Raw genomic sequence first — 23,291 nt, forward strand, 5'->3', positions numbered from 1 at the left:
GTAATGTAGCAGGATACTAAGTTCATGCAGAGCCATCTGTTGTTATCTCTATAAACTAACAACGAAAGAGAGGAACGAAAAACTTAGGAAGCAATCCCATTTACCACTGCATTAAAAAGATGAAAACTTCGAGGACTAAACCTAAGGAAGCCATGGGGAGGCTCCGCCCATGCCAGCCTGGCAGTAGGCCAGGGGGTTAAGACGCTGGCCAGGGTGCGAGGATGTGAACCATGAATGGCCCGGGCTTGGGTCCTCGCCCTCGGGCACAACTGTCCCGCCGTGCCTCTTCAGCATGACCCATCACCCCCACAGCAGGTCTCTGAGTGATGAGGAAAACTTGAAACTGTTCGGGAAGTGCAACAACAACCGTACTTTCAAGTAAGTGAGGTGAGTGAAAGTTGCTCAGTGTGTCCCACTCTGTGTGACCCCATGGAAGAGTCCGTGGAATTCTCCAGGCCAGAATACTGGAGTGAATAGCCGTTCCCTTCTCCAAGGGATCTTCCCAACACAGGGATTGAACCCAGGTCTCCTGCATTTGTGTCTTCCTGCAAAGGTGTATTCCTTACCAGCTGAGCCACCAGGAAGACCTTTCAAGTAAAGGTGGAACAGTTAAAACAGATGATCTCATATATTTCCTTTAAGCCAGAAAGACATGAGACAGAAAACAGTAACAAATACACTGGTTTCTGTCTATCCACTGTTCAGTTCAGTTGCTCTGCCATGTCCGACTCTTTGCAACCCCATGAATCGCAGCACACCAGGCCCCCCTGTCCATCACCAACTCCCAGAGCTCACTCAAACTCACATCCATCGAATCCATGATGCCATCCAGCCATCTCATCTTCTGTCGTCCCCTTCTCCTCCTGCCCCCAATCCCTCCCAGCATCAGAGTCTTTTCCAATGAGTCAACTCTTCACATGAGGTGGCCAAAGTATTGGAGTTTCAGCTTTAGCATCATTCCTTCCAAAGAAATCCCAGGGCTGATCTCCTTCAAAATGGACTGGTTGGATCTCCTTGTAGTCCAAGGGACTCTCAAGAGTCTTCTCCAACACCACAGCTCAAAAGCATCAATTCTTTGGTGCTCAGCCTTCTTCACAGTCCAAATCTCACATCTATACAGGACTACTGGAAAAACCATAGCCTTGACTAGACGGACCTTAGTCAGCAAAGTAATGTCTCTGCTTTTGAATATGCTATCTAGGTTGGTCATAACTTTTCTTCCAAGGAGTAAGCATCTTTTAATTTCATTGCTGCAGTCACCATCTATAGTGATCTTGGAGCCCCAAAAAATAAAGTCTGACACTGTTTCCACTGTTTCCCCATCTATTTCCCATGAAGTGATGGGACCGGATGCCATGATCTTCATTTTCTGAATGTTGAACTTTAAGCCAACTTTTTCACTCTCCTCTTTCACTTTCGTCAAGAGGCTTTTTAGTTCCTCTTCATTTTCTGCCATAAGGGTGGTGTCATCTGCATATCTGAGGTTATTGATATTTCTCCCGGCAATCTCGATTCCAGCTTGTGTTTCTTCCAGTCCAGCGTTTCTCATGATGTACTCTGCATAGAAGTTAAATAAGCAGGGTGACAATATACAGCCTTGACGTACTCCTATTTCTATTTGGAACCAGTCTGTTGTTCCATGTCCAGTTCTAACTGTTGCTTCCTGGCCTGCATACAGATTTCTCAAGAGGCAGGTCAGGCGGTCTGGTATTCCCATCTCTTGAAGAATTTTCCATAGTTTATTGTGATCCACACAGTCAAAGGCTTTGGCATAGTCAATAAAGCAGAAATAGATGTTTTTCTGGAACTCTTGCTTTTTCGATGATCCAGCGGATATTGGCAATTTGATCTCTGGTTCCTCTGCCTTTTCTAAAATCAGCTTGAACATCAGGAAGTTCACAGTTCACGTATTGCTGAAGCCTGGCTTGGAGGATTTTGAGCATTACTTTACTAGCGTGTGAGATGAGTGCAATTGTGAGGTAGTTTGAGCATTCTTTGGCATTGCCTTTCTTTGGAATTGGAATGAAAACGGACCTTTTCCAGTCCTGTGGCCACTGCTGAGTTTTCCAAATTTGCTGGCATATTGAGTGCAGTGCTTTCACAGCATCATCTTTCAGGATTTGAAACAGCTCAACTGGAATTCCATCACCTCCACTAGCTTTGTTCATAGTGATGCTTCCTAAGGCCCACTTGACTTCACATTCCAGGATGTCTGGCTCTGGATGAGTGATCACACCATAGTGATTATCCGGGTCATGAAGATCTTTTTTGTACAGTTCTTCTGTGTATTCTTGCCACCTCTTAATATCTTCTGCTTCTGTTAGGTCCAGACCATTTCTGTCCTTTATCGAGCCCATCTTTGCATGATATGTTCCCTTGGTATCTCTAATTTTCTTGAAGAGATCTCTAGTCTTTCCCATTCTGTTGTTTTCCTCTATTTCTTTGCATTGATCGCTGAAGAAGGCTTTCTTATCTCTTCTTGCTATTCATTGGAACTCTGCATTCAGATGCTTATATCTTTCCTTTTCTCCTTTGCTTTTCGCTTCTCTTCTTTTCACAGCTATTTGTAAGGCCTCCTCAGACAGCCATTTTGCTTTTTTGCATTTCTTTTCCATGGGGATGGTCTTGATCCCTGTCTCTTGTACAATGTCACAAACCTCATTCCATAGGTCATCAGGCACTCTATCTATCAGATCTAGGCCCTTAAATCTATTTCTCACTTCCACTGTATAATCATAAGGGATTTGATTTAGGTCATACCTGAATGGTCTAGCGGTTTTCCCTTCTTTCTTCAGTTTAAGTCTGAATTTGGTAGTAAGGAGTTCATGATCTGAGCCACAGTCAGCTCCTGGTCTGGTTTTTGTTGACTGTATAGAGCTTCTCCATCTTTGGCTGCAAAGAATATAATCAATCTGATTTTGGTGTTGACCATCTGGTGATGTCCATGTGTAGAGTCTTCTCTTGTGTTGTTGGAAGAGGGTGTTTGCTATGACCAGTGCATTTTCTTGGCAAAACTCTATTAGTCTTTACCCTGCTTCATTCCACATTCCAAGGCCAAATTTGCCTGTTACTCCAGATGTTTCTTGACTTCCTACTTTTGCATTCCAGTCCCCTATAATGAAAAGGACATCTTTTTTGGGTGTTAGTTCTAAAAGGTCTTGTAGGTCTTCATAGAACTGTTCAACTTCAGCTTCTTTAGCATTACTGGTTGGGGCATAGACTTGGATTACCATGATATTGAATGATTTGCCTTGGAAATGAACAGAGATCATTCTGTTGTTTTTGAGTTTGCATCCAAGTACTGCATTTCAGATTCTTTTGTTGACCATGATGGCTACTCCATTTTCTCTAAGGGATTCCTGCCCGCAGTAGTAGATATAATGGTCATCTGAGTTAAATCCACCCATTCCAGTCCATTTTAGTTCGCTGATTCCTAGAATGTCGATGTTCACTCTTGCCATCTCTTGTTTGACCACTTCCAATTTGCCTTGATTCATGGACCTGACATTCCAGGTTCCTATGCAATATTGCTCTTTACAGCATCGGACCTTGCTTCTATCACCAGTCACATCCACAGCTGGGTATTGTTTTTGCTTTGGCTCCATCCCTTCATTCTTTCTGGAGTCATTTCTCCACTGATCTCCAGTAGCATATTGGGCACCTAATGACCTGGGGAGTTCCTCTTTTGGTATCCTATCACTTTGCCTTTTCCTACTGTTCATGGGGTTCTCAAGGCAAGAATACTGAAGTGGTTTGCCATTCCCTTCTCCAGTGGACCACATCCTGTCAGACCTCTCCACCATGACCCACCCGTCTTAGGTTGCCCCGAATTGATGCTTTTGAACTGTGGAGTTGGAGTGGAGAAGACTCTTGAGGGTCACTTGGACTGCAAGGAGATCAGCCCTGGGATTTCTTTGGAAGGAATGTGCTAAAGCTGAAACTCCAGTACTTTGGCCACCTCATGTGAAGAGTTGACTCATTGGAAAAGACTCTGATGCTGGGAGGGATTGGGGGCAGGAGGAGAAGGGGACGACAGAAGATGAGATGGCTGGATGGCATCATGGACTCGATGGAGGTGAGTCTGAGTGAACTCCGGGAGATGGTGATGGACAGGGAGGCCTGGTGTGCTGCAATTCCTGGGGTCACAGAGAGTCGGACACGACTGAGCGACTGAACTGAACTGAACTGATGGCTTAGTTTCAATGAGTTAGACAAGGCTGTGGTCCTAGTGTAATTAGATTGACTAGTTTTCTGTGAGTATGGTTTCAGTGTGTCTGCCCTCTGATGCCCTCTTGCAACACCTACCCTCTTACTTGGGTTTCTCTTACCTTGGGCGTGGGGTATCTCTTCACGGCTGCTCCAGCAAAGCACAGCCGCTGCTCCTTACCTTGGATGAGGGGTATCTCCTCACCACCACCCTTTCTGACCTTCAACATTGCATAGCTCCTCTAGGCCCTCCTGTGCCCGCACAGCCACCACTCCTTGGACGTGTGGTGGCTGCTCCTGGCCGCCGCCCCAACCTTGGATGTGGGGTAGCTCCTCTCGGCCGTTCCTGCGCCGTCACAGCCTGGCACTCTCGGCTGCTGCCCCTGACCTCGGACGTGGGGTAACTCCTCTTGGCCGCCACCCTTCGGACATGGGGTCCTCCTGGCTTCTGCCCCGACCTTGGACATGGGGTAGCTCCTCCTGGCTGCGCTTAGCGCGCCTGTCGCAGCCGCCTGCCCCCATTGCAGGCCCCAGCATAACTGTGTGCGATTGAGACTCGGTGATGATCGGGACCCCGGTGAGATGGGCCTGGTCACCACCTAAAAAGCCCCTTTCGAGAAATCTATCCACTGTAGACTTCCTTAAAATATGAAAATGATTCTGTGTATTATTTTCCTTCATTTTATTTTATTAAAAGAATTACCAAGATGTAGGCTGCTGCTGCTGCTGCTAAGTCGCTTCAGTCATGTCTGACTCTGTGCAAACCCATAGACGGTAGCCCACCAGGCTCCCCTGTCCCTGGGATTCTCCAGGTAAGAACACTGGAGTGGGTTGCCATTTCCTTCTCCAATGCATGAGAGTGAAAAGTGAAAGTGAAGTCACTCAGTCGTGTTGGACTCTTCGCGACTAATATTTAGCAAATAGTGACTGAAAGCCCACATTCCTAAGAAAATGATCATTCAATTAAAGATTACAGAAGTCCCTAGCTTGAGCCTTCTCTGACACCATTACTCGATGAGTATAAAACCTGCTCATAGTGTGTTTCTTCTATTCACCCAAACTGTCGCACTGCAATACTTGCTAGAGGACCTGTCTACATAATTCCATCTTTCTTTGATAAATTATCACCAGCAGAACAGGTGAGAGAGAGAATTTCACTGAGCTTTACCAGTACAAAGTGTTAATCGTGGAAGCTAAACTCAGTGATAACCTTCTGCTTGCTGCTGCTGCTGCTGCTGCTGCTGCTGCTGCTGCTGCTGCTAAGTCGCTTCAGTCGTGTCCGACTCTGTGTGACCCCATAGACGGCAGCCTACCCGTCTGTGGGATTCTCCAGGCAAGAACACTGGAGTGGGTTGCCATTCCCTTCTCCAATGCATGAAAGTGAAAAGTGAAAGTGAAGTCGTGTCTGGCTACTAGCGACCCCATGGACTGCAGCCTACCAGGCTCCTCCGTCCGTGGGATTTTCCAAGCAAGAGTACTGGAGTGGGGTGCTTAATTACCTATAAAGTTGTGGTGACAGTACCTGGAGAAATTAGTCCTGTTACAGGAATGGTCATGAACTTGACTGACCTCCGAGAGTGTATGGAAGAGGCAGTTATGAAGCCCCTTGACCATTAAGTATCTGGGTCTGGATGTGCCGTATTTTGCAGACATTGTAAGCACAAAAGAAAATGTGGACATTTATACCTGGGAAAACCTCCAGAAATTTCTTCCTGTGGGAGTTCTTTATCAAGTAAAAGTGTATGAAACCAACAATAATATTGTAGTCTACAAAGGAAAATAGCTCTTAGAGATTAATCCTATAGAAGGATTTCGTTTCCACCCATACTTGAAGAAGATCTTTATCCTCTTGAATAATTAAGAAGCCCTGACACAACAGCTGCACCTCTACACTGTGATCTGAAATGACTGAGAGACCGGTTCTAAAATCTGTAATGTATTCTGAGTACCATCTAAAGAGCCTTCCATCTATCGATTAAAATCATTTAAGGAAAATGTTTTAGTGTAGAATCATTTGAAAGCAAAAGGAATCTGGGTTTGTTTTTCCATTATCTCACTTTCAGTATTCCTTTTTTTCTTGGTATAATGTAAATGGCAAAAATGTTTATAAGATTTACAGTAGGTGAATCTTACAAAAAATAAGATACTGGTGACCACAAAGTCTGGGAACATAGACAGTGTAGTGTCTCTTAGTAGACTGGGTTCCCTTGATCACTTCTCAGATATGCTAAAGGTGCAGATTATTCAGGGAAAATTAGACACACAAATCCTGCGGGACAATGCGCTGTGAGTGGAGGTACAAGGACCAGTGGGAGTGCTGTTTCAGTGTACACTGTTCACTGCACATTTGCTGATTGAATTATGAACTGCTAGTGAGGAATGCTGAACATATCATGGAAGATCAGTAAGCTGCTTATGTATCTTTGTCTATATTTTCATACTTTACAGCTACCTGAGCAATGTAAACTCAGAAGGCTGAAGAATAATCACCTGTATTAAACCTGGTCAAAATAATCAACATGAAAAGGATACATTATCCTGTAAAGTATCTCCTATGTTCAGTTTTTCCTAGTTAATCCCATTTTGTTCTGATTACTAATTTTACCCGCTTTAACTTGACAAAACAACAACAAAAAGAAACCTACCAAGGAGACAAAAGACCTCTACTCTGAAAACTAGAAGATGCTAATGGAGGAAACTCAAGCTGACACACAGCTGAAAAGACAGGCCGGGTACTTGGATGGGGAGAAGCACTGATGCTAAAATGCCTGCACTACCTAGAGCAATCCATATCTAATGACCAATGGCATTGTTTATTCCACAAAACTGGAACACGACACATTTACATTTGTGTGGAAACACAAAAGACACCAACTAGCCAAAACAGCCTTGTGAAAGAGAAATGGAGCTGGAGGAATTGCACTCCCCAACTTCAGACTATACCACAAAGCTGCAGTACTAAGAACAGCTTGGTAAGAGCACAAAAACAGAAATATAGATCAATGGAACAGGGTAAAAGTCCAGAAACAAACCCATACACCTAAGGTCAATTAATCTACAGCAAAGGAAGCAATGATATATACAGTGGAGAAAAGACAGTCTTTTCCACAAGTGGCACTGGGGAAAGTAGAATGCCACCTGTAAAACCATGAATCTGGAACAGTCTCTAGCACCACATCCCCAGATAAACTCAAAAGTGGTTAAAGACCTAAAATTAACACCAGGTAGTAAAAAAGTCTTACAGGAAAACCCAGGCAGAATACTCTTTGATATAAATCACAGCAATATCTTTCTAGATCGGGCTCCTAGTGTAATGGAAATAAAAACAAAAATAAACCAGTGGGGCCTAAACAAGCTTAAATGTGTTGGCACAGCAAAGGAAACCATAAACAGAAAGGAACAACAATCTACAGGTTGGAAGAAAATATTTTTAAATGAGGCTATGGACAAAACCATAATTTCCAAAATATACAATGGCCCAACTCAATGACAGAAAGACAAGATGACCCAATCAAAAAATGCACAGAAGACCTACGTAGGTATTTCTCTAAAGAAGATATATAGATGGCCAACAGGTACATAAAGAAATGCTCAACATTACTAATACTAGAGAAATGCAAATAAAAGCTACAGTGAGGTACTCACCCTCACACCGGTCAGAATGGCCGTCATTGAAAAGTCTACAAATAAATGCTGGCAAGGGTATGGAGAAAGGGAAACCCTCCTACACTGTCAGTGGCAGTGCAGATTGGTTCAGCCACCGTGGAAAACAGAATGGAGCTTTCTCAAAACCTACAAACAGAGCTACCATGTCATCCAGCAATCACACTCCTGGGCATATATCCAGACGAAACTATAACTCAGAGAGATACAAGGACACCTATGCAGCTCTATTCGCAATAGCCAAGACATGGGAGAAACCTATGTTTTCATCCATCAACTGATGGGTCAATAAAGCAGATGTGGTACATATATACTATGGAATACTGCTGCTGCTAAGTCGCTTCAGTCGTGTCCGACTCTGTGCGCCCCCATGGACGGCAGCCCACCAGGCTCCCCCGTCCCTGGGATTCTCCAGGCAAGAACACTGGAGTGAGTTGCCATTTCCTTCTCCAGTGCACGAAAGTGAAAAGTGAAAGTGAAGTCGCTCAGTCGTGCCCGACTCTTAGCGACCCCATGGACTGCAGCCCACCAGGCTCCTCCATCCATGGGATTTTCCAGGCAAGAGTACTGGAGTGGGTTGCCATTGCCTTCTCCATGGAATACTACTCAGCCATAACATGGATAGACCTAGAAATTACCATACATAGGGAAGTAAGCCAGACAGAGAAAGACAAATATCATACAATTTTACTTATATGTGGAATCTAAAAAAAAAAGCAGTGTACAAATGAACTCATTTCTAAAACAGAAACCAACTCACAGAGTAGAAACAAACTAAAGGTTACCAAAGGGGAAGCAGATACGACAGATAAATTAGGAGTTTAGAATTAATGTATACACTCTACCATATATACAATAGTTAACCAAAAAGGACCTGCTACTGTCCCATATGGGAAACTATAGTCAATATTTTGCAATAACCTGTAAGGGAATGGAATCTAATATAAAGAGAGAGATTGCTGAATCCTAACCACTAGACACAGGGGTTGGAATCTGATTAAGAATATATATACTTAAAAATATATGTACAACTGTCTCACTGTGCTGTATACCTGAAACATGCATTGAAAATCACCTATACTTCAATTAAAGCATAAACTCATACAATGTACCATGTGTAGTGTAAACTCTAAAAAAGAAAAGAAATTTTAAAGCAACCTTTAAATTCAAATATAACAGAAATTATTAACCAACAATCAATCCATATATATATATATAAACTAACCAAAATCAGGCAAGCAGGATGATTCATTTAAATCGGAAATTTTCCCACAATAGTTTCTGCAGATGTGTTCTCTCCATAATATTTCTATTATGTATGTAGGTGTCCTGCCATCAAATATTTCCCCTCAATAATCTATTCATTTAGTGCAACAAATATCCCAAGAAAGTTGTTCCCACTTCTTAGAATAGTAGTTACTCTTGTTTGTTGGTGTTCTGTTATCTTCTGGAAAGTTCACATTTCACCTCTGTGCTGATATTTATTCATCTAAGAATGTGCACCAGCCAGATCATGAAACTCCTGTTGTTATTTTCTCGAGCAGACGTCCTTCTTTCTTTCTCCCACAGATCAGGGTATGGATCTCTCTTCTTCTGCTGTCTGCAAAATTCCCTCCCCGTAGGCACTTCACACCAGCCCTGTAGCAAGATTGGCACATGATGCAAATCGACTTTTCTGAAGTTATTCTGATATATAGATATATATATATTAAAAAAAAAAACAGAATACACTGCTTATAGTGAGCAATATATCCTAAATTAAGAAGCCGTAGTCTTTCAGGGACTTCCCTAGTGGTCCAATGGATAAGACCCCATGCTTCCAATGCAGGGGGCCTGGGTCTGATCCCTGGTCAGGGAGCTAAGAGCCTGCCTGCATACAGCACAGTTTGAAGAAAAACAAGAAAAGCAGCCACGGTCTTTTACAAGTGAAATTCCTACAGTGTAGGGAGCCCCAGAGCAGGGAAAAGGCCTCCAACCCTCACTAGCCAGAAACATACATACCAACACATCCAACCAGCAGGCCATCAAATCAAAGTTGTTTAAACCCAAATACTGTCTGGAAGGGGAAGCCTAGGCTTTCTCTCCCGCCTCCGCCACTATCCAAGTCTGGACCACGTCACCCATCACCCAAGTCTCCGTACTGACCCACCTGGCCTGCGGTCTTCCACGCAACGGTCAGCATGAACTATTTATCACAGAACTCACAGCACGTCACTTTCTCGGCTCCAAATCCTTCAGTATCGTCCTGTCGCCCACAAAATAAAATCCGAATTCCACCGCGGCTTGGGAAGGCCTCTGAGTCTCTCTCCCACCCACTCTGCCGCGGCCGCACTGAGGTTCTTCTGTTTCTATAAGGCACCTGCCTGGGCCCCTCCAGAGCTCACAGTCTCTGTTTGGACGGAAGGTAACTTCTTCCCTTCCAGGCTTTTCTACCGTCAGCTCCTTCACATCATTTAGGCATCAGTTCAAGGTCTCTCTTGAAGACGCTGTCACGGACCACCCTAGAGGATGTCACAGCCCTCACCCGGGCATCCCGACCTTAAGCAGTCACTGCCCTTTTACCCTCTTTGCTTCTTTAAAGCTTGTATCACATTCTGGGGACTTCTCTGGTGGTCGTGTGGGTAAGAATCTGCCTTGCAATGCAGGGGACAAGGGTTTGATCCCTGGCTGGGGAACAACGATCCCACGTGTCTCGGAGCAACTAGAGCGCACGTGAGCGGTGAGCCACAACTAGAAGGTTCACCTGCTGCAGCTGAAATATCCCGCGTAACACAGCGAAGATCCCGTGTGCTGCGACTAAGGCCTGGCGCAACCAAATTTAAAATAAAAAAAGAATGTAACACATTCTGGGATCATCTCACAATCTTCCTTGCTTGTCGTGATGCAAGTGAGTACACGCCTTAGCCTGGGCGTGCCCCAGGAGCTGGTAGAGATAACCCCCCTGAGACACAGGGGACTTTTCTAGGTGATCAGATGGAACAAGACCAGAAAGGCTGCAGGAAGAAGGAGGAGCAGACAGCACACAGTGCTCCCTGCAGCTCCTCCCCACCGAGACGATCTGGGCTGGAGAATGCACCCCCAGGATCCCCCTCCTGGGGAGCGGCAGAGGGTTTGGGCCCTGGCCTGCAACGTCAGCTCTCTCACTTTCCAGCCATGCACGCTTGGGGACCAGGCCTCCTTCACTCGCACGGGAGAGGCGCACAGGACAGGCAGTGAGAATCAAACATGGATGCTGAGACCGCACGCTGGAGAAGCTGGCTGGCCAGCAGCGGCTGAGGAGGCGGTAGCCGGGGGGTGAGAGTGTCCAGCGCAGAGGGCTCACCAGAGGACTTTTCTCCTTGCTAAAGCTTCACAGTCCGGACAGAATCGGAACACTCGGTTACCGTGGGATGAGGGGTTTTCATTTTACTAATAAAAAGGATTTGGCTAAGCGGAATTCTTCACTGAAAAGTGAGGGCTGAGGAAGGGTGGTGACCCATCCACAGAAGACACGATGGAGCAGAAGGGGTCAGGGGAAAGTACAAGGAAAAATGCCTCTTGGCAGTTTTGCCCAAAGCTGGGATTGTTGTTCAGTCACAGAGTCATGTCTGACTCTGCGGTCCCATGGACTGTAGCCCGCCAGCCTCCTCTGCCCATGGGATTTCCCAACAGGAATACTGGAGTGGTTGCCATTCCCTTCTCCAGGGGATCTTCTCAACCCAGGGATTGAACCTGGGTCTCCCATGTCACAGGCGGATTCTTTACCCACTGAGCCACTGGGGAAGCCGAAGCGTAAGTAAGTCATTTGTTGTATTCTTTGTTGCTCCTTGTGGTTTGCTGATGGGGATTCTCAGCAGAAACAACTCGAAGAAAGTCTGTTAGCGTGCATGTTGGATGCAGCCCTTGACGAATGAATGAATGACCTGGAAATGGAGAAAAGGGGGCCTTAGCAGCACCACAAGGGTGAGGGAGAGGTTGACAAGAAAGCCCACAATGCCCTCCTTCGGCATCCAGGAAGATGTCTGTTCACTGTGGTCAAGGAGATAGAAGACGGAGGTACTTATATTTAATTTGTATTCAATGGGGGACATTCTAAGTTCCAGACATGATGCTTAGATATATCCCCTATATTTGTTTCTTTCTTTTTGCAAGTTGCCATCATTACTTCATTAAGTGGCTGTTAATATTATCTCCTGCTAGCTCAGATGGTAAAGAATCCACTTGCAATGTAGGAGACCCAGGTTTGATCCCTGGGTCAGGAAGATCCCCTGGAGAAGGATATGATAACCCACTCCAGTATTCTTGCCTGGGAAATTCCATGGGCAGAGGAGCCCGGTGGGCTACAGTCCACGGAGTTGCAAAGAGTCGGACACGACTTAGTGATTAACACATTTGTGCTTTTCAATATATCTCCATTTTAAACAAGATTAGACAAATTAATCTCAAATGTTGACTTGTTCAAGGTCACACAGCCCAGAAGCAGTGGAAGAAAATAACCTCCTGTCCACAATATACTCAAATATTTGTGTGAAAAATCAGTAAATGAGAAAAATGCTGGACAAGAAAAAAAAATGGGATTTGGGAAAGAATATTGAGATGTTGACAAAACTCAAGGGAAGTGGTTCATTTAAAAGAATAATGGCTGGAAAGTATTGATTCTGCCTGAAAGCTGACTTTCAAATTGGATGATCATCAGTTTCAATTCACGTTAAGATTGTGAAAACAAGGGCAGTTCTCTACTGTCCTGCCTATTACAGCAGTGTCGTTTCAAAGTTTGTTGGGTTTGTTTTGTGAGTTGTCAAGTATCTAGAGAAGGACTGATTTATCCTAATGCTGAAAAACAAGCATAATGTATTTTAAAAAATCAAATACAAATGGGCTATGGTGTAGAAATCTAGACGTATGTATGAATGCTATTTGACATAATCACCTGAATGCCGCAATTTCAGGCTGCTCTGTGTTCACGTTTCTGGAGAAGGAAATGGCAACCCACTCCAGTATCCTTGCCTGGAGAATCCCATGGATGGTGGAGCCTGGTGGGCTGCAGTCCATGACGGGGTCGCAGAGAGTCAGACACAACTGAGCACGCACGCACTTGTTCACGTTTCAGAGTAATTGCGCCTTAATCTTAACCTTAGCAGCATTTAGAAACACACCTTGAAAAGGACACAACCGCCTCATAATTTCCCTCGCCAACACAAAGGCAGTTCAAGGAAATTCAGGGAAGTAGGAGGTATGACAGGAATATTCTGGGTATGGGCTGTCACATCCATTTCCCTCCTAACTCTCAGTCGTGCGCCAGATACCGCATTTGGGACGGGCGTCCTGCTGCGCGCGTGCCATCATAACGAGGCAGTAACGAGACAAATTAGGTGCAAATCTCATCAGTGGGGTTTTCCTGCTTCTCTTGATTTGTCAAAACACTTTCTCGTGGAAAGGCACCAACGGAAACAACCGTTTCCCCTCTGTGACCGAGACAGCACGCTTTGGGCTGGGTGCTGGCCCACAGAGCCCAAGAATCCCTTGACTATAAAGCCCTTGGCAATTCTCCTGTAGTTCTGAGAGCCAATCTCTTTCTACCCCGTTTCACTCTGTGCTCCGCGCCAGGCTCTCTTCCAGTTAAGGATTGAAAGCGCGCTCTTATGTACACAAAAATCAGGTTTATATCTTTGTACCGGAAAATGAAGCAATTATTTCGCCTTCCAATAGATCCCGCGTCCTCGGCGTTGGCACTGGAGCTACCCACTGTTGTCAGCAAGGCGGGGACGCCGGTGGAAGGTTCATTAAACAGAGCCCCGCTGACTCTGACCATTGATCCAGCAGCCAGCACAGGTGCTTCCGGCCTCAGCGCTTCCCCCGCCCCTCACCCCAGGGACGACCAATCAGAGGGGACGGCCCTCATGCCAGCACTTTGAGAGGCAGAGAGCAGTTTGATTTCAATTGCCAACCTGTCCGCCAGCTTGGGAAATCAGATTTCAATCTCCCGAGGGCAAAAAGGACCTGTCACTTGTGTGTGTGTGTGGTGCCTTCTCATAGGCTAAACCACAGGAATTCACCTGGTAACTTACAAATGAGGAATTCAGAAAGTACTCACTCTGAAGAGGCTTTAGTCTTCTTTAGACATACTTTTATACCCTGAGACCTAGGATTACACATCAATGCCAGGGCTCTAAAATGAGCGTGCTTAAATTTGATCCAAGTCCTTACAGAAAACCGTGTCCCCCTTTTTGTGTGTGTCTTTGGTGACAAAGTTTGATTTTTTAAAAACCTCTTTCTGCTAAATCATCGATGCCATTTTCTCCAACTTGATGCTGTGAGACTCCGGAAATGATTAGAAATCTAGAAACTAACCTTACTGTGGTATATATCCAGGACACCCTTGCTCCCTCTGCCTTCTACACTGTATGGTTTTCTCTTAAATACATCTTCTGCCAATTAGCTAATGATGTGCCTTTTGGTTCCACAGGTGTGACCACTTTAACAACAGCAATGTGCCAGCTCCCCGGCTTCAGCAGGTGGACCCTCTCCTCTGTGTCTGTAGAGAATTGAACTGATCATATGATGAGACTTTCCATTTTCAGGGTATATTATTCCACAGTTAAAGGACAGATTCTTTCAATTCTCCCCACCCTCTCCTTCCCCACTGTGTCCACAATACATTCTCTACATCTCCCTCTCTGTTCCTGCCTGCAGATAGGCTCATCTGCACTATTTATTTTTCCTTTGTCTATGGAATTCTCCAGGCAAGAATGCTGGAATGGATTGCTATTCCTTTCTCCAGGGGATCGTCTCAACCCAGGAATCGTCAAGCCTGGGTCTCCTGCACTGCAGGCAGATCCTTCACTGTGAGCTACCAGGGAAGCCTCCTAGATTCCATATATATGAGTTAATAGATGATGCTCATTTTTCTCTTTCTGACTTCCGTCACTGTATGATAGACTCTAGGTTCATCCTCATCATTACAAATGACCCAGTTTCATTCCTTTTCATGGAGGGATGCACTGAGAGAGAGAAGCACATCTATACTCTACTGCATGTAAAACAGACAGCTAGTGGGAAGCTGCTGTGCAGCGCAGGGAGCTCAGCTCGCTGCTCTGTGATGACCTGGGGGATGGGAGGGGGAGGGGATATATATATACTTGTGTGTGTGTGTGTGTGTGTGTGTGTGTGTGGTGTGTGTGTGGGGGGGAGCTGATTCACATTGGTTTACAGAAGAAACTAATGCAACATTGTAAAGCATTTATATTAAAAAGAAAACAAAGAATCTAGCAATTCTTTACCACTATTCATTTTAAAACACCAAGCATGCATTACTGTTCAAAACCCTTGTCTCTGTGTCGTAAATAAACCCAAAGTCACTCTAATTATAAAAGGAATAGCAATGATATATAGCACAGGGAACTATGCTCAATATTTTGTAAAAACCTATAAAGGAAAAGACCCAAAAAAGAATATACATGTATAACTGAATCACTTTGCTGTACACTTGAAACACACCACTGAAAATTAACTTTACTTCAATTTATAAAAGAAATGATACATAATTCAGCAATTCTTTGAGGAATTCTTTTCATTCCCCACCACCACCCCACCTCCACTGCCACATACTGGTTCCTCCGTGGGCACTAAGCATTTTTTAAATCCAAACTAATGAAAACATGGAATTGTATGTATTTAACATTTAATGTGATGTTGTACATTGTATCTCCCACATAATTTGAGTCATTCACTTGTTTCATGAGAAGAGATTAAACCTTGTCATTTTTCTAACTCTGCACCTACTTTTCAGTGATTTTTAAAGTCCTCACTCTTGATAATATACACACTATTTAAATAATTCTTGGGCTTCTATTAAGATTTTTATATTTTAAGTCATAAATGACTGTCCTTTGATTAAACTAGAACAGGGTCTATAAAATGACTTGGGAGAGTGGCCCACAGAATATTGTGGTTTTTCTAGAACTTCCCAGTAACTATACAGTTTTATCTTAGTGCTGGCTATGAAGATGAAAGACCATGATCGCTGCAGTGAAAGAGGGGTCCGTGCTGTGTCAATGGTCCATGCATTACAAGGCTCACCCTGAGAAAATCCCCCGTGCCCTGCTAACAGAAGACCAGATTGATAACAGGAAGCACAGCCAAGAATTACAGGGTGACCTCATGCCTCCAAAGTTATTCTTTTCTGTGACTTTAGTTTACACTAACCACTTAGGCTCGTGACTCTCAACCAAGAAGATTTTGTCCCCTTCCCCCCGGGACATGGTCGATATCTGGACATGTTGCCTAGGAGTAATGATGAGCGGGAGGAGGATGCTGCAGACGCCCAGGGGATGACATCCAGAGACGCTGCTAATGTCACAAGGCACGGGTCAGCCCAGGTGTCAGTAGCACAGAGGTCGAGAGATCTCAGGAACACTGGAGGGATACCATGAAACAGGGGAAACGAAACTAAGCTGGCTTCCTACACGAAGACCGTGCCCATGAAAACTGTCACACTGAGAGCTGTTAGTTATATGATATAGAATAATTGTCCTTAAAAGTGTTCTTTCACTAAAGTCAAATAGAGGCTCATTCTCTCAGTCTACGTGCATAAGGACCCTACTCCCTTCCTAATTTATCATGATGTATATTAGGATACCATTTTTACAAGGAGACATGGTGTAGTTGAGAATGCAAAAGGAAAAATAATATATGATATAGTTGAGAATGCAAAAAAAAGGAATTTTTTTTTGATCTTCCAAGCTAAGTCAATAGCAAAAGCAATAATAGCTTTGCCCCCTTGTAACTTGCCTTTCATTCCTGTGAGATATTGGTGACAACCAAAAATGAGCATATCTCATTTCTTTGGAAATGGCGCCCCGTTAATAATTCAAACATGTTAAGTTCAAATACAAAATATAATTTTGAAGTCAAATAATAAAAAATGTGCTTCATTTCTTGAAATGTTTGTGACCTGCAAATCCATTAGTCAACATATTGTAAATTTATATACGTAAGGCCAGACCCCGGGGCCATGATGGGCCGCCCCCATCCCCCCTCCCAACCCCGGCGGCGGGGGATGTCCCTAACAGAAGGCGCCTCCCAGATCCCGGGGACCAAAGACAGCACACTTGGCCAGCTAAAGCCGCCCCACCCCAGCCACGTAGAAGGACCTGTCAGCCCGCGACGCCTCGGCCTGGCGACCTATCCAAACCCCGTCCATTAACCTGACCATCCCTCGCAACGACGTATATAAGCCACCTCCAACACGGTCTGGGCGCGGACTTCCTTGACCTGCCTCGTTCGGGTCTGGGAACCCCGGCCAGTAGCGCTTCGCCATTAAAAAGCCTGTTAGACACTTTTTTGGTGCCCTGGTCGTCTTTTTACCTAACAATATATAGTTACATTACTGTATAGTAGTGAAACTGAGCAGGACGCTATGGTCTTTGTCCCGCATGCCCTTTGTCTATGGAAAAGCCTTGTGTGCTCGTGCTCAGGTGCATCTGACCCTTGGCAACCCCACGGACGGTAGCCAGCCAGGCTCCTCTATCTGTGGGACTTCCCAAGCACAAATGCTGGAGTGGGTTGCCATTTCCTCCAGGGAATCTTCCTGACCCAGGGATTGAAACCACGTGTCCCTCATCTCCTGCATTGGCAGGAGGATTCTTTATTACTGAGCCACCTGGGAAGCCCCAGAAAAACTTTAGCCAAAGGATAAGTTTAATCAGAGAAGTGAGAAAATGCAGAAACAAAGGTAAAGAGTCAAAGGAGACCAGGTAATAATATAGTCATTAAGCAAAGTCAAGGCGTTTAGTTCCTTCTCAAGGGCTACAGATAACCTTCTGAGCCATATCCTGTGAGCTCTCCTACTGGTACTAAACCTCCACCAGGTGGAAGAAGTTAACTACATAATGACAGACTGTAGCCGTGACGTTAGCTGCCACAATTCTGAGAAATGGCCTCAAGAAATGGAAAAAAAAACCCAACAACCCTGGAACTGAAGACTAACTGGACCTGAAGCAATCAAGATGACCCTGGTCAGACCTTCTGTGACCAATTTGAAGGTGACTGTCAGAGCCGACTGTGCTGTTCTGCATGTAACCCCCTCCTTCTGTCTATAAAAGTTGTTGCCCACTGGGGCAGGTATGTGGGAGGAGGGGGTCGTCAGCCTTTGGCATCTGCCCTCCCCCACCCCCTGCCAGTTGCCAGCATCCTAAATAAAGCAAACTTTCCTTTCCACCAACCTGGCCTCTTTAATGGCCTCTGAGCAGACAGCAGCCAGACCCCACTTTCAGTTACAGTAGTTCATGAGTAACCAATTTTATGAAACTAGGCAAAAGTTGTCAGCCTTCTGTATTTAATTCCAGCCACTTGTTCTTATTACCCTCTCCAAGTTACTTGTTGGATATTCATCCCCTCTGTCGGTTTTTGCTAATATTGTAGAGCTGCTTGCCCCTTTTAAAAAGTATTTTCTGAGCGCTACTCCATCTCAGTAGTTACGCATATACGTTATATTTCTATCGAGCACATGTTTTCATTAGAAAAACTGATTTAGAAACTGCTTCTTCTGATTCAGAGTATGGTTTGCAGAGTTAATATAGTAGAAGGTGAATGGCTGTAACAAGACCTCTTATTATCTTATATTTGTTCTATAGATTTCAGTTGGTTGACGATTCTAAATCCTAGTTTGTAAGTAAGCCTCATTAGGGCAGAAATTAGGTTTACTTTGTATACTGTGGTAGCTTTAATATTTAGCTCAGTGCTGGCCCAAGATGGGACTCTATAAATATTTATATTCACGTGTTGTTCCTCCTGGGTTTCCCAGGTGGCTCAGTGGTAAGGAGTCCACCTGCCCAGCAGGAGATGCAGGTTTGATCCCTGGGTCAGGAAGATCCCCTGGAGGAGAAAAAGGCAATCCATTGCTGTATCCTTGCCTGGAGAATCCTATGGACAGAGGGGCCTGGCAGGCTACACAGTCCATGGGGTCACGAAGGAAGAGACACGACTGAGCAGCTAAACACACATGCAGGCGTTGTTGCTGCTAGAACAAATTATCTCAAATTTTATGACTTAAACACAAATGTATTACCTTACAGGCCTCCAGATTGGAAGCCAGTCCTGCATGAGTCTAGCTGGTCGAACATCGAGTCTGGGCAGGGCTGTGTTCCTTCTAGAGGCTCTGGGGAAAACCCTTCTGGACTTTCCTGCTTCTGGGACCCCCACAAGCCCCCTTTGCTCCAGCGTCAATCCAGCCAGGCGCATGACGTCTGTCTCACGCCGCCCTCTCTCTGCAACCCAGAAGGGCTCTCTGCTTTTAAAGCCTCATGTGATTAGATTGTGTCCACCTGGATAAGCCAGGCAACTCCCTCATCCCAAGATTCTGGATCCTAATCGCACCCGCAGTCTCTTCTGAGGACTCTTTACCACTGAGCCACCTGGGAAGTCCCCTCTTTTGCCAAATAAAGTAACATATTCACAGGCTCCTAGGATGAGGGTATGGACATCGTTGGAAACCTACCACAGTATCTGTTAAATTAAAAGGACCTCTAGGACCATCTCATTACTTTCCAGTTCCAAATCCGCTCATCTGCTTCTAACCCTGTGTCGAGCCCCACCGGCACCTCACCAGGCACGGCCCCTTCCAGCGGGCACTGAGGCCATTCCCCCAAGAGTCCCTCGCCTTGGCTGACCTGGCTCCTTCTCCCCCTGCGTCCCCCTGCTTCTGTTCTTATCTCGTCACCGGGTCTCAGGGCTACCAGCTGTCATCATCATCCCCAGTGGACGGGAACAAAGGAACATCTTCCCAGGCGACCCGTGGAGAAGTGGGGGAAAAGACACCAAGGGAAAGCAAAGCCTCTCTGCCCTGAGCTGTGCCCGGCGTGGGCACACCACAGCCGGCTCGCTGGCGTCCACCGCACGCTGCTGTCAACGTTTATTCACGGCCCAGTGGAGCCCTGGCAAGACGCAGTGCTGCATCAGGGTCAGAATCAAGTTACAAACACAAAAAGGTGCTTCGAGCTTAATAAAGAGATCCTCTTGGGTTTGATTCATCCTTTCCTGACAGTATATTTGGTTTTCCTGAACCGAGCAGATCACAAGCAACAGATTTTGCTGTTTGGTTTTGGAAGCAAGTACAATGGCAAAAGCAAGCAATGATAGTTTATCTGGCCTTTCAGAAACATTGAATGGACACAGGTATGTTTTAAGATATGCTTCAGGTGCTGGGAATATGGAAGTAAGAAGAAACCCAGAGACACTTTCTAAGCTTTCTTTTTGATACGGAACATTATAAAAGTCTTTATGGACTCTGTTACAGTATTGCTTCTGTTTTATATTTGGGTTTTTTTTGGCCACTGCACATATGGGATCTTAACTCCCCCACCAAGGATCAAACCCACAGCCTCTGCACTGGAAGGCAAAGTCCTAACCACTGGACTGCCAGGAAAGTCCCCTCAAAGACACGGGGACTAATGGTCTGGCCTATTAGAGAGAAGTAAAGCTTGCAGAAAGCAAGTAGCAAAATGCCGAGAGCGCAGCCACGAGACGAGGTTGGCAAGCTGGCAGCTGGAGGTGGCTTCTGTGTCCCTTGCGTCACTGTGTACTGTTGTCAAGGAAAAGTAGCCATTATTCTACCTACTGTTTCTCAGTAATAGCAAAGCATATGTTACTGAGCAGTGCATCAGCCACCTGGAACTGTCCTAGGCACTTGTATTTCTCACAACAACACCACAAGGTTGTTACTATTATTATCATTTTACACGTGGGAAAATTGAGAAGGGTTTACAGAAAGGTTAAATGTCACGTCTCCCAGGAACAGATGGGGAGTGGCAGGGACAAGATTTAGAACCCAGACATTCTACACTTCAGGCAACACTGTAAGGAAATGTGTACTGTTTCCAAAAGTGTCACATAATGTGGTTAGAATAAAAGAAGGACACCATTACTTTCTGATAACTCTTAGAGCTGTATATCCCTAGGGTGAGTGTGCTTTTCTGTAGATACTAACAGTGTGCTTTAGGCTTCCCTGGTGGTGCAGAGGTTAAAGCGTCTGCCTGCAATGTGGGAGACCTGGGTTCGATCCCTGGGTTGGGAAGATCCCCTGGAGAAGGAAATGGCAACCCACTCCAGTATTCTTGCCTGGAGAACCCCATGGACGGAGGAGCTTGGTGGGCTACAGTCCTCGGGTCGCAAAGAGTAGGAGACGACTGAGAGACTTCACTTTCACTTTCAATTTTTAAAAGATGAATATCATGGTGTCTCAAAGACCTCTGAAACACCTCTAAATTCTCTGTAAATTTTATAGAAAAATGTATTTTCCTGCTGGTGCTATTGGGCTGTATTTATCGATAAATGGGGCAGAACCGGAGAGAGCACAGAGAGAGATTGTTGATGTCTGTGAGGAAGACGTGGGAGCTTCCAGGAGGAAAGAGACCCCAAAGGAATTATGCTCTTTTATTTATTTTCCATATTTCTGATGCTTTGACATCTGGGGTCTTGCTGACCCGGGAGAGACTGCCCTTCCCAGGTTCAGACAGTTCCTAGAGACACCACATGACTCCCCTGCTGGCAACACTTTCACATGCAAAGTAACCAACCCAGCACCCACCCCCAGCTGCTTCTTTATCAGGCTCTTCCAGAATGCGTGCTCAATCCTGTCTGACTCTATGACCCCGTGGACCATAGCCGGACAGGCTCCTCCGTCCATGGGCTTTCCCAGGCAAGAATACTGGACTGGGCTGCCATTCCCTACTCCGGGGGATCTTCCCCACCCAGGGAAGGACTTGTGTCTATTGCATCTTCTGCAGTGGCAGGCAGATTCTTTACCACTGATCCACCAGGGATTGCTGGAGCCCTACACCCGAGTTCACTGACATTATTCTGATTTAATCCTGCTCAGGGCTTCCCAGGTGGCACTAGTGGTAAAGAATCTGCCTGCCAACGCAGGAGACGCATCCGCTGGAGTAGGAAATGGTAACCCACTCCAGTATTCTCGTCTGGAACATCCCATGACCAGGGGCTGGCGGGCTACAGTCCATGGAGTTGCAAGGAGGTGGACACGACTGAGTGACTGAGCGTGCATGCACATGCACACACACACACACACTCACACACACACTCACACACTCACAATCCTGCTCAGCTGCTCACCATACCTCTTTTCTTTCCTGAAAGTGAAAGTCGCTCAGTTGTGTGTGACTTTGTGACCCCATGGACTATAACGGCCATGGAATTCTGCAGGCCAGAACACTGGAGCGGGGAGCCTATCCCTTCTCCAGGGGATTTTCCCATCCCAGGGATCAAACCCAGGTCTCCCGAATTGCAGGCGGATTCTTTACCAGCTGAGCCACCAGGGAAGCCCAAGAACACTGGAGTGGGTAGCCTATCCCTTCTCCAGCGGATCTTCCCAACCCAGGGATCGAACTGGGGTCTCCTGCATTGCAGGAGGATTCTTTACCTACTCAGTTCCTGAAAGAGCTGCAATAAAGGTTCTTGCCCAGGAGACCCCCTGGTTGATTCTAGGGATCTCCTCGAGGTTCCTGTGTGGCGTGGTGCGACCCCTTCCCATGGGAACTGTGAGCAACAAGCCACCCTCCAATGACAGCTGTGTCCTGATCTGTCCGTCTCACCCCACTTGAATAAGGATAGAACCCATATTTTAAAACATACCCTCTTCTGAAGAGGGAAAAAAAGGGGGCTAGGAGGAAACTTACCCTCTGTTCACTATTTCCACCACATATTTTGCTAACTTGTGATACACTTGAGTGAGTAAGTTTCCTCTACATTTAACCTCAAAAGATTGAAGACCCATTATGGACAAGTGAGTTCTAGACACTATGGACATTCCAAAAATGGATAAGTCACGGCCTTTGTTGGTAAAGACTCTTTTTCAACCATGGGTGATAACATCATACACTGATAATATACACTAGGCTTCTCTGATAGCTCAGTTGGTGAAGAAACTGCCTGCACTGCAGGAGACCCCGCTTCAATTCCTGGGTCAGGAAGATCCACTGGAGAAGAGATAGGCTACCCGCTCCAGTATTCTTGGGCTTCCCTGGTGGCTCAGCTGGTAAATACACTACAAGGGAAGAGAATGTGAGCTATTAAAGGGTATTAGACAAAAGACTCTGGAAGCTTAGAAGGAGGCAAATGACAACGGAAACTTGTTAGGGAAGCCAAGAAAGATTCTGTGAAAGAGCTTCATGGGTTATGGGCTAAATTCTCCTGTACTGAAGAATGAAATGAAAGGGGAATAAGGACACATGTAATATATATTCAATATTGAATATAAGGGCAGGTGTTTTTTTGCAGGAAGTGTCCTGTCTTTACACCCAAGAAGGATGCTCGCCTCTGTCTACAGCATACTGGTACAGAACTGTGGTCCCCCGACCCCAATTTTAGTAGACAATTAACTTAAGGGTAAACTCAAGTATTGGGTTGGCCAAAACATTCATTTGGGTTTT

General features: G+C 45.5%; 1 pseudogene; it reads left to right on the forward strand.

Moving 5' to 3' along the window:
* The first annotated feature begins 230 nt into the window (after window positions 1-230).
* On the forward strand, window positions 231-5,989 carry LOC138090149 (6-pyruvoyl tetrahydrobiopterin synthase-like; annotated as a pseudogene).
* The last annotated feature ends 17,302 nt before the right edge of the window (window positions 5,990-23,291 follow it).

Source organism: Capricornis sumatraensis, chromosome 14 (genome assembly GCF_032405125.1).
Source record: "Capricornis sumatraensis isolate serow.1 chromosome 14, serow.2, whole genome shotgun sequence".
Classification (NCBI taxonomy): domain Eukaryota; kingdom Metazoa; phylum Chordata; class Mammalia; order Artiodactyla; family Bovidae; genus Capricornis; species Capricornis sumatraensis.